At 27.7% G+C, this 11,430-nt stretch overlaps 1 long non-coding RNA gene across 1 annotated transcript; it reads left to right on the forward strand.

The window, feature by feature from the left end:
* Positions 1–3,957: 3,957 nt before the first annotated feature.
* LOC121120822 (uncharacterized) lies at positions 3,958–9,871 on the forward strand. Its single transcript, XR_005865216.2, has 5 exons — positions 3,958–4,414; positions 4,469–5,020; positions 5,075–5,244; positions 9,385–9,555; positions 9,624–9,871. It is a non-coding gene; the product is annotated as an uncharacterized lncRNA (long non-coding RNA).
* The last annotated feature ends 1,559 nt before the right edge of the window (positions 9,872–11,430 follow it).

Raw genomic sequence — 11,430 nt, forward strand, 5'->3', positions numbered from 1 at the left:
AATAGTTTCAAAAATACTGGCTAATATTTCTTTAACCCTTTCAGTAGTGGTGGTCAACCGGGCTGAATACCTTACTTTTATTGAACTTCACGACAAAATTTCTCAATCAATAATTTTATTTATTTTTAATTGAATGACTTATTTTAAAGTCAAGCCTTTTTTGGGTCCCTTTCCTAGAATGTGTCAATTTATTATAAGTAATGATTTTGTCGAATCCTATGTACATATAACTTTGCAATTGCCTATATTCAATTAGAAAAATAACAGGGAATAAAATTTGAAGTTATATCATGATTCCATATAAATTATTGAGTTTGATAAAATATAGTAATTTAATTTAGAAATAATATAGCTTATAAAATATAAAATAATTTATTTAGTGTAAATGGCATATAGATTTTATTGGTTCGTGCAATAATGAAATATTCCATGGATGTTTTATGATGAAACTTTTGACTTTTTTTATTGAAAATTACTCATTTATAAGTATTCTGTGCCATATATTAGTGTTCAAATAACCACCGTTATATTATTCTTGAATACATAATAAATAAATACTTTTAATACATCAAAATGAAAAAAAAAAGAAGAAGTTGTAATTTGACAATTAGCTAGTTCAAGTTATAACTTGTACACAACATATATATAAATCAAAGCTCATTTTTAGTAGAAGTACCTTTTTACTTCATTGTAAGTAATACGAGCTAAAAAATTTACAACGTTATATTGAGAAGAATGGTTATACTAGATACTAAGGGGAAATTGATGATTGTAAGATTAAAATTCAAGGTTGTAGACGACTATAGAGTAGGTTAGGAAATAGCTCTTCTCCATTTATTACGAAAATATCCATTGATTGTCTCTTTTTTGATCATGTTTTTTACTTTTCCCACCTTCCCATTTCTGAAAATCAGACTACCTACAATGGTTATAAGTTATAGCTCGTTTATTTTATCATAAATTATTTAACTTACTTATGTAGTTAACTATAAACAGTCACTAATGATTTTTGATGGGACATTACCGAACAAATTGAGAGCCCAAAATTATTTTTTATCATGCTTTTATTTAGATACGTTGTGATATGATCCCGTTATTACGTAAATGTTAACTGAAAAAAAAACATTACTTCATAAATTATCGAAATATACTTTAAAAATTAAAAAAAAATGTTTTAAATTTGAGAAAATGACTCAAAAGTAAATAAAAATGTGCTTTTTTCTATGAATTTATCATTTTAAGAGTTAAAATTTGAAATCTGATTTTGCATACAATAAAAGTTATGTCTAAGTTGTGAATGTTTCTCAGTTTTTTTATGAATTTTAGGAAATGCTTTTGCTCTCTCAACTTTTACAAACTTAATTTCGCATTCTCTCTAGATACATTATTATTTCATGATGTTATTCATATTTGTTATATATTTTTGTGAATGATAAAATCCCATTTAAAAAACTATAAAAGACTTGCATTTTGAAAGTAGTAAACCATTTTCAAAAACCCATATTTTAAAACTTATCAATAATTTATTTTTTGAACAATTATATATTTCAAATTACTTATTAAAACTGTCAAAATTTTGTAGACCCAAAAAATAAATATGTAAAGTCCGATGATGAGAGGGCATAAATTAAGTTTTAGTGATACAATAAATTTAAAGAAAAAACTTATGAAATGAACATAGCAAAACTATATTTCGATATCATTTTATTATTGAAACATGGTTTAATCCCATTCATGATTTTTTTGTAGAACAAAACTACTGGCTTTTCTATTTATGTCATATAATTATAATTTTTAGTATATATATTACTAATTATAAATTTATATGTTATGTACGAAAATAAAAGTAATTATAAAGAAAAGGAGAAAATTTTTTTTTAAATGTATGGCATTTTTACTTCATAAAAAAAATACTGATTTAAAAAATTTAGCTCTGTTAGATCGAATTTTTAAAACATATATAACCAATAGTCTACATTTATTTTGGATCACAAATTTATTTATGTATTTAGTTCAATCTTTTACTTGCAACTTGGATTTAAATATGATAAATAAGATAATAATAATGTTAAAAATAAAATATATATTTAGATATTTTCACCTTGTTCATTGGATCCCCGAATCCGGTGATAAAAAATAAAGAGCTTTAGTTGAAGAGTGAAGATCCGTGGGGTCCTCATTTTTTTATATTTGTTTTACACATCTGTCAGATTATGTTTAAAAAATTTTAAAGATAGAACTCACATCATTACTCTGTTATAATTAAAATATTTTAATTATAACAGTGTAATCTGTTGATAATTACTTGTAAAGAATGAATATTTTTTTATTCCTCTAAATTTTGAAAATTAAGTATCAATTAAGAACATAAATATTTTTTTTTGTTTTTTTAAGGAGATAAAATAAAATATAGAAAAGAAAAAGTGATGTCAAAATGTCAGAAAATTGAAATATACTGTACAAGCCGAACATAAGAAAGTTGTAGTTTTCATGTTCTTTTTAGTATTTGAGTATTAATAAGAAGTATGGTCAATATTTGTACATTCAACTTCGTGACTCTTAAATATGATTGCTAATTCAACACAATCCAGCATCAAGAGTACCTACGAAAGAAATGCAATTGAAAACTCATGCTTATTATTATTATTTTTTGAGGTCAATCCACGGCAGTTCATAATACTGTATGGAACAAATTTGATTATTTTTAAACCATTATTTATCGATTTTATTCAAAAATCCAAATCAATGTCTTCAATCAAAATGAAGATGTGAGAAGCCCAGGTATGGTTATTATATCTTTTAGTCATTTAAGCTCTGTATTGTCTTGAAATAGCAGTCATTTGGACTCAGAACTGTTTAAATTATCATGCTTTTCAACTTTGTATAATTTATGTATATAACTTTAGTGATGGGTGAAATACAGATTTTCTGTGATAATTTTGGTCATATAGCGATATAACCATTTAAGGAATATAAGTAGCAATTGAATCATTTAAATGTTGAATGATATATTTGAATATATTAGATAATTTGTATTTCTTAAGCAAAATATTCTCAATTATTGTATCGAATCTAACTCGACTGCATTCAAATTAATAGTATATTGTATCAAATTAATATTTGTGCATACTGTGTCATATACTCAAAACTTTAGTTATCTAGGCTAAACTCGGACTCCATACATTTTTATTGGCTTGAACTCGGAACCTTATGGACTGGACTTGAACTTTAAGCATAAAGGCTTCGAAATAATGGATTTAAATTCGGTTTTAATGAGAAATAAAAGATGTATAAATTCTAGGACGAATTTATGGCCAAATTCACTTTTGTCATGTTATCATAATTTCAAATTCTTATAAATCCAATATTTGGTATACTATGTTTAATATAGATAAATATCCAAAAAGTATTAATAAATATATGTATGTTTAGAAAGTAAATTACTACAGTTTAAAAACAACATTCGACATTATTAGACTGTCAAACATGTTGGTAGATATGATTTTGTTATTTATTTTTTAATTTAATATAATGATTTAAAATTATGAAACCATAATAATTGTTATTTTTAATTGTTTATGACTTTATTTATTTAGAAAAGTTACATACAAATATATATATATATATATAATTAAACATTCTAGTTTAAAATTAGTAACCCTAAAACAAAGTCAAACAAGCTGAAAAATTCCAATATATAATGTTAGTTATCAATCCATTTTCAACAAAAAGTTCCTTCTGTAAAATTCGACAGTAAATAAATAAAAAAAACAAAATAAAAATTTCATACAAAATACAAAACAATATGTACATAATATTAAAATATAAGGAAAAAACAATAATTATTATGTAAATCCAAAATAGCTTTTATACTCTCTTTTTATTGTGCATTAAACGAAGTAAAAATTTTAAGCTTTTTATCTGACCATGAATGGTAGTAGTGTAATATGTTCCCAGCATAGTTCCATGAATACGGATGCGCCCTTGGAATCCTAACAGAGAAGGCCGAATATCAGGCTGCAGCTGCGATAAGAATAGCTCTGATTTCTTCTGCTTGGATAGGGTCACCTTTTGCCAACTTGTCTGCAATCATGCTTTTACAGATTGATAAGGCAAACTCCATTGCTTTTGTTTTTGTTGGTGCACTTTGAATTTTTAAGAAGATACCAAATAAAATTAAAGGTGTAACAAATGTGTCTGTAATTCCAGCAATGTTCAGTGTGATAAAATCTCTCAAAATCTGGGGTGCCTAGCCCTCACAAACGCTTACATAACTGTGTTGAACATTTTGCTACAGTCTTTACAGGGAGTATTAAAAATAGTCAACACGAGGATATTCAAAATTGGGCAGTAAATCGCTTTATATCTGTGACTTTGGATATGGAACTTGTGATCCTTTTCTTCCAGGCTTTAGGTAAATTCAAACAATTTAAGTATCCATAACAGATTTTATCCACTTTTTTTTCAGAGTTGTAGGGAAAATTCATAATTAAGTGCCACGGAGTTGGAGTGAGATGGATGATTGCAGCTCTTTTCAGTGGAAAGAAAAATTTTCCACGAGTGAAGAAATAATTATGGCCAAGATCATGAAATGTGATTTTATTCTTAGATCAATTACAACTTTTTTGGGTCTATGAGGGTTTTAAATAAAAACTTTTTATTACTATTCTGACACACAATGTCAATAGTAAAAGTGGATAAAAAGACTCGTGCCACTTTCCAAACGATCCTCCGGACAGCTCCCCAAGAATGAGAAAATTCATCGATTTTGTCATTAATAAAATCAGTTCCTAGCATTAACCAATTGTAGGTGGGATGGGACGAAATAGACTCTGAATTTCTTGAAAGGTCAATTATATCAATCTGAATAATTCTGGAGAGCAAAGACAACCCTCCTCCTAAATGACTTTTGGGTCTTTTTATGGAATCTATGTTGTTCCTAGGATAAAAAAGTTTATTGAGCCCGCAATTTTTTTCGTCAATGACATTTGGAATAGACGTTGCCTTATAAAGATTTGTAGTAATCAATTTGATAATTAAAAAAGTATTTATTACCTCCCTCTTATCTTATTAGGCTGAACTCAAATATAAGGAAAGAGAAATGACAAATTGAACCGAATTACATCTCAGAGAATATTTTCTTCCATTGAAAGCACGCAAGATAATATTTTTCCCAAATGAAAAGGAGGGCGAATCAAGTTATGAAATCCAAGTAGAACGAGTCGGCTTGGACAATACCTTCTAGTACTTTGATTAGTTAATGATTCCTTTTACTATTAAAAGTGTATAACTCTTTTCACCAACTTTAAATTCTACATATGTCTGCTATTATTTGATTAACAAAAAGTTATACTAGTCAATAGTTTTTCCACAAATTACCTTTGAATGCGACTCGACAATCCCCGTAGCCAGGGACAGTTACAGAAGCTAATATAGATATCAAGTTTCAGTTAGAACTGAAGGAAATTAGACTAAAACATAGGTTTCAAGGAAATAATAACTAGTCCTTTCAAGGTTTTTATTCATCAACTTTCTATATATTATAGTAAGTTAAGATACTAATCTGTAATTTATATTATAAATTACAGATTAGTATTTTAGATTGAAGAAATAGATTCTCATAAAAAATTTCAAGGCCTTGTTCAAGCTAAAGATATGTTTGATATGACGTGTAATTTTATAAATAATAAAGAAGAATAAACAATTCCAACACTTTTTGCAATTGTCCTCCGGGTATTGAGTTTTGCAATATCTCAAATTGCTCCTCACGGAATGTCTATTAAATTTTGATAAAATCATATTAACTGAAGGCAAAATATCAAGAACTATTCAAATATTATCAAAAGTTACAGGAAACAAAATGAAAAATTATCACTGCATTATTATAAAAATATTTTTCTGAACAAAACAGCTTAATACTCCACATTTGAAGAAAAGTCGAGAAAAATTATGGATTTTTTTCACAATAATCTGCATTATATTATAGAATTGTAATTTATAGGTGTTAGATTTTTAATGTAAGAGAAAAAACCCCCCACATCTGCAACCGTCTTGTGTATGCAACTGCCCCTAATTTCCTCTAATACTAATTAATAATATATAATAATAGAAGTTTTATTTGATGCACTAAACCTTTTTCAATTTTTCAACACAATATTGATTATGTACTATTTGTCGTTCTTTTTGATAAAGAAATCCAGGGCTTTGACACAATTATACATTATCTTATCTATGAGTATGCATAGTAAACACCTTACATGGACTTACATGTGATCGTCTGAAACTAATCTGTCTGAGAATGATTCTACTTAATACAGTATCATGCATTAGATTGATAAATTATATTTATATATATCGTAAGATTTAATTAAAAACAAAAACAAAAAAAAGTTAAAGCTACTAATGATTCTTGAATTAATTCATTTCCCGCCTTGTTGAATTATGAATTCAATCTGATGTTTACTGTCGGCGTATTATAATCATGATTTTTCTTGTCATATAAATTTCCAAGGATTTTTGATTAGTCTTAATCCAAAATGATATTCCCCTAAAAATAACCCATCCTAGGTATTTTGTTTTTGACTACTGACTTTGTACTTATCTTCCACCTTGTTATTGTTATGAACCTTGCTTGGTTGAATTAGCTTTTGTTATGCTGTAAAAAAATTCAACTATTAATGAATAATAATTCCCAAGTAAGGAAGAATGGGTTAATTACCAAATGATTCTGGGAAATTCAAATTCTTTTTTTTCTTTTTGGAGAAAAGATTGTGGTAAGCAAAGCATAACGACGTAATATTAAATTAAGAAAAATCCCTCAGTTGAGAAAAATAGACTATTAGATTGTAGGTTATTAATTGTAAAAAAATATGACCTTAGACTAGGACAATACTTTTTGTTAGTTGGAACCTAGGAGTGTCCGTTGGAATTGTATATAAATATACAATTTTTTGTAATAGTTTCCAAAAATCCACAGCTATTCACAAAAAAATTAAATTTTTGGAATTTTTTAAAAATTCATTGCTATTCTGAAAAAATTAATTTTTTTGGAAAAAAAATTCAAAAATCCACATCTAATCTCAAGAAATTATATTAGATTACAAACAATTCACAGGCCCCCTTAGCCCACACCCTGTGGACGTCCGTGCAACCTCCCCTTTATTTTTTTAATTTTCAAAGCTGTAATTATTGTTATTTTTTTTTTTTTGGGGGGGGGGCAACATCTAATTACAAAAGACGTGAGCTAATGGATATTGGAATGCAACACTAAGAAGTGACAGGTAAGTCATTGTTGGGGGGCTGAAAAAAGTGTATAGGAGCTGAAAGAAAATTTTGTTACAAATTTCTTTCTTTTCTTTTTTGAGTTGAGCACTTCTTGGATAGGCCCTGTAAATAATCTTCTTTTTTTTATCCATCAAAACAATTCTTATGGAGATAGATCAATGATATCTCAATTACTATCATGATCTTGAATTGCAGAATTGATATTTCTTAAAAATTATAAGCTAATTAATGCAGAAAAACAGATTGAATATCGAAAAAAAAAAAAAAAAAAGAAGCTACATAAGACTTAAAATTACGAATCATCAATCAAATATTTCTTAAATTGGTTGAAGGTCATATTAATTGACATTAAACCAGAGTTATAGAACTTGTACTTGACTTTCATGATGGGCAGTAAAGATTTTCTAGCTATATCCATATTTAAAATTCGATAATAAGAAAACAATTATTCCCTAGATTTTCATAATTGTCCAATGTTAAAGTAAATAATTAGTTATATTTGATAATTTAAAGAAACGATTCTCAACTTTTGTATCGAATCTGATTCAGTAAAATTCAAAATAAACAAATGATTGATATTTATACATAATATCTAACTTATTCATTCAACAGGGCAGAGCTGTATATCATACCTATTTATTAATTCTAAATAAATGATCAAATAATAAACAAAGTAAAATAATGAAGTATTCCTTCATAGGTATCTATATCATGTGTATGGTTTATTTATATAATATTCAAGCACCATCGATAAGAAGTCATTATTAATCTAAAGACTAAGTGAGTGAGGAAATTGTGAGGAATTCTATAATTTAAATATTTTTCTAGCGGAAATTTCGACTTTCTATAATTTTTCAAATCCTACCTTTCTACGGAAGCTTTCCAATCCTTTCTTCCACAAGGCTTTTGAATAATAATATTGACTATCAGGAGAATAAAACAAAATTAGAGCTTTCAGTACACGTGATCTTTTTAAAATGAGGATAATTAACGTATATTTATTGTTGATTGCTTTCATAGTGTAATAATTATAAATATTTTCTCTCCTGTTTTTCTTCTCAAAATTCTTGGATTCAAAGAAATAATCGTTCCTCATATTTGGAATGAGCATAAAATTCATTTCATCTTATTCAAAAATAAATCTCGGAATGGTTAATAACATTCATTGTATATGGTAGATAGGAGCTGAATTATATTTTTCAATGAAGAACAGTTTTGCTCATTAATTTTATGTCTTATATTATTAATTGAAATGATAAGCTCTTCTTATGTTTACAAGGCCTATCTAATAGAGTCAAAGGCATGAAAGCACAAAATTTGAAAGAAAGGATCTGGAAAGCATTGAAAGAAAGTTGTACATTTTTAATACAAAATTTGATATAATCTAAAGGACAAAGACAAAAGAGTTAGGCTTTTTAGGGGTGGAGGGGCAACATATTTTTGCTCGGAAAATAATTTAATTTATTTTCTTCTACCCATATATGATAAAATTGACACAAATAATTGAAATGAGACATCGAACCTCTAAAATAGTATTTAAGTATTGGACCCTCTCAAAAAGGAGAAATACCTATTTTTAAACCATTGCTTTTAACCTTTTTACCTCGATTACGCAATTTCAAACCTCAATAGCTAGATTGTTGTTTTTTTTTGGCTCATAAATAAATTATCATTTTTGTGTATAATTGACAATTTTTCATAATTTCTTTATGTATAAACTGGTAGTAGTACCTGGCATTGCCCAAAGTAAGTAGGTGTGGACGACGAGACGAATTTGTTCATTCATATAGATATACACTCACACAAACTTACTCAATACTTAAATGTTCGTTCCTCAGGAATGAAATAATAATAATAACAGCTTGAGTAAATAACAAAAAAAAATATTGTTCAGGTTGTCTACAAAAAAAACTCGGACACTAAAAAATGCTTAGAGACTGGTTAAGGATGTACGAATTTGTTTGTAGAAAGAGTAAATTTATCAATCGTAAATTACTTAACATCTGGAGATACACTAGCCACGCAACCTCCTCAATAGAGCCGTAAAAATAAATAATAAATAACAATTGTAAAAGAGAATAATTAATTATTGTTAAAAAGTGATGAATAATGAACGCGGAAACAGACTCTTACCACATTCTCCATTGAAAGCACTCTTTTGGATCTAAGTAATCAATCATGGAATTGTGGATCGTCTGGTAAAAGATTTTGTCAGAAAATTTTATTTTCTAGAGTTGAAACTTGAAAGAGTGCTCCAAAAGAAATTATTGAGTATAATTAAATTTTGATAAAAAAAAACTTATAACTTTTGATACAGGATTTCCTTTTATCCCTTTCAGATCGAACTTTTAATCGCCAATCGCCGTTATTACTGAGTATGGAGGAAGAACTTCTTATTAAACCTCATCGAATGAAGACATAACATTGATAAATTTATTGGATATTATGGACAAAAAAGAAGAAAAGAAATAATGGCCTTATTAACAGGATATTGAAAATATATGACAAAATGTAGGACACGACATAATATTTGAGTAAAATGATTTATAAAATGTCGCTGAGGAAATAAACTTAATAATATTTTAAATGCATGATATTTTCCTAACTTATATTTCATCACTTTTCCATTTACACCTCACCTCGGCCATTTACATTATAATAGTCCTTAGTTTAATCGTCCGTTCTACTTTTAATACTTATGAGGGTATATCTTTTTTTTAAAGATGTGTCTTTTTAGTTCCCCATTTGTCAATCTAGTTTTTAGTTTTTCTAGAATAAATATATATATATTTTTTTTTTACGAGGCATCCAATAAATTGGTTAGCTAATTTCAATTTATTAAGAATTTCCAAAGTTTGAGGTTTGAAATTTATGTGTATAAGTTCTTATTTTATTATCTTTGAGCTTTTGACCAGATGATTTACCCGTCTCGTAACAAGGAAACATGCAAGTTGAAGGAATATTTCATGCCTAGGAAGAATTTTCACATTCTATACAACTTATACTTTTATTTTTAAGTAATTGCCGATAGAATAATATAACTTATTGAATAATAACAGTAATTCTTATAATAGAGAGTTTGCATGATTTTAAAAGGGATTAATGTATCCAGATGTTAAGTAATCCAAATAATATATCAAACTAATTATGTAGTTCTTACCTTCTGAAAGTCTACCCAGCATTAAAAGTGGGTTTTTAATATGTATAATTATTGCATTTTTATAATGAGATAATACATATAAAATATATGGGTGTTTTTTTTTAAAAAGTGTTTATGATAATCGAAATACATTAAAAATGTAGTTTTTTGTCCTATTAATAGGTCTAGTAAAAATTAATCTATTATTTTTCCGATATATAGCTTTAGTAATCTGGATCTCGCGTTGTATCGGGTTATACTAGTTGGTATTAGAAAGATAAGGTTTCGCATTAAAAGTACTGATATCACAATTTTATTATTACTTGACTCGGTATTGTTTAATCGAGCATCAAAGTTGGACACAACCAAAGAGAAAATCCGCTATATCTTACAGTTTTTTTTGATAAAGACGAAAATGCAAGCCAGGCGGCTAAAAATGTAAATGATGTTTATGGTCCGTATACTGTAACTGTCAATCATGGATAATAATAAGAGAATAATCTACTTTGAGCTGCTCGCCGAAGACCAAAGTCTTAATTCGGAGTTATACTGCCTAAAGGAAGCGCTCACCCAAAAGGGGACATCTTTGGCCAATAGGATAGGAATTGATTTCCATCAGGACAACGCCAGGCCGCACACATCGATATTGACAAGTCAAAAGCTCTGGGAGCTTGGCTGGGAGGTTTTTATACATCCACCTTATCGCCCGGACCTGGCACTAAGTCACTAAAACTGTTCTTCTCTATAGCGAATGATTTTGTTGGTGAAAATTCGGCGACAATAGAAGCTTGTGAAAATCGACTCTCATAGTTTTTTGCCAATAGGGTAAAGGGTTTCTATGAAAGAGGCATTATGAAATTACCTTCGAAATAGTAACAAGTTATAGAAAAAAAACTTTTCATATTTTATTTAAATCGGAGAATTCTTACTATGCTAAATACAACATTAAAATTAAAAGGCTAGTTGTCATGCAAGTTAGATGACAAGCTTCAGCTTTATGAGTTATG

This window comes from Lepeophtheirus salmonis, chromosome 6 (genome assembly GCF_016086655.4).
Source record: "Lepeophtheirus salmonis chromosome 6, UVic_Lsal_1.4, whole genome shotgun sequence".
In the NCBI taxonomy this organism is placed as follows: Eukaryota; Metazoa; Arthropoda; class Copepoda; order Siphonostomatoida; family Caligidae; genus Lepeophtheirus; species Lepeophtheirus salmonis.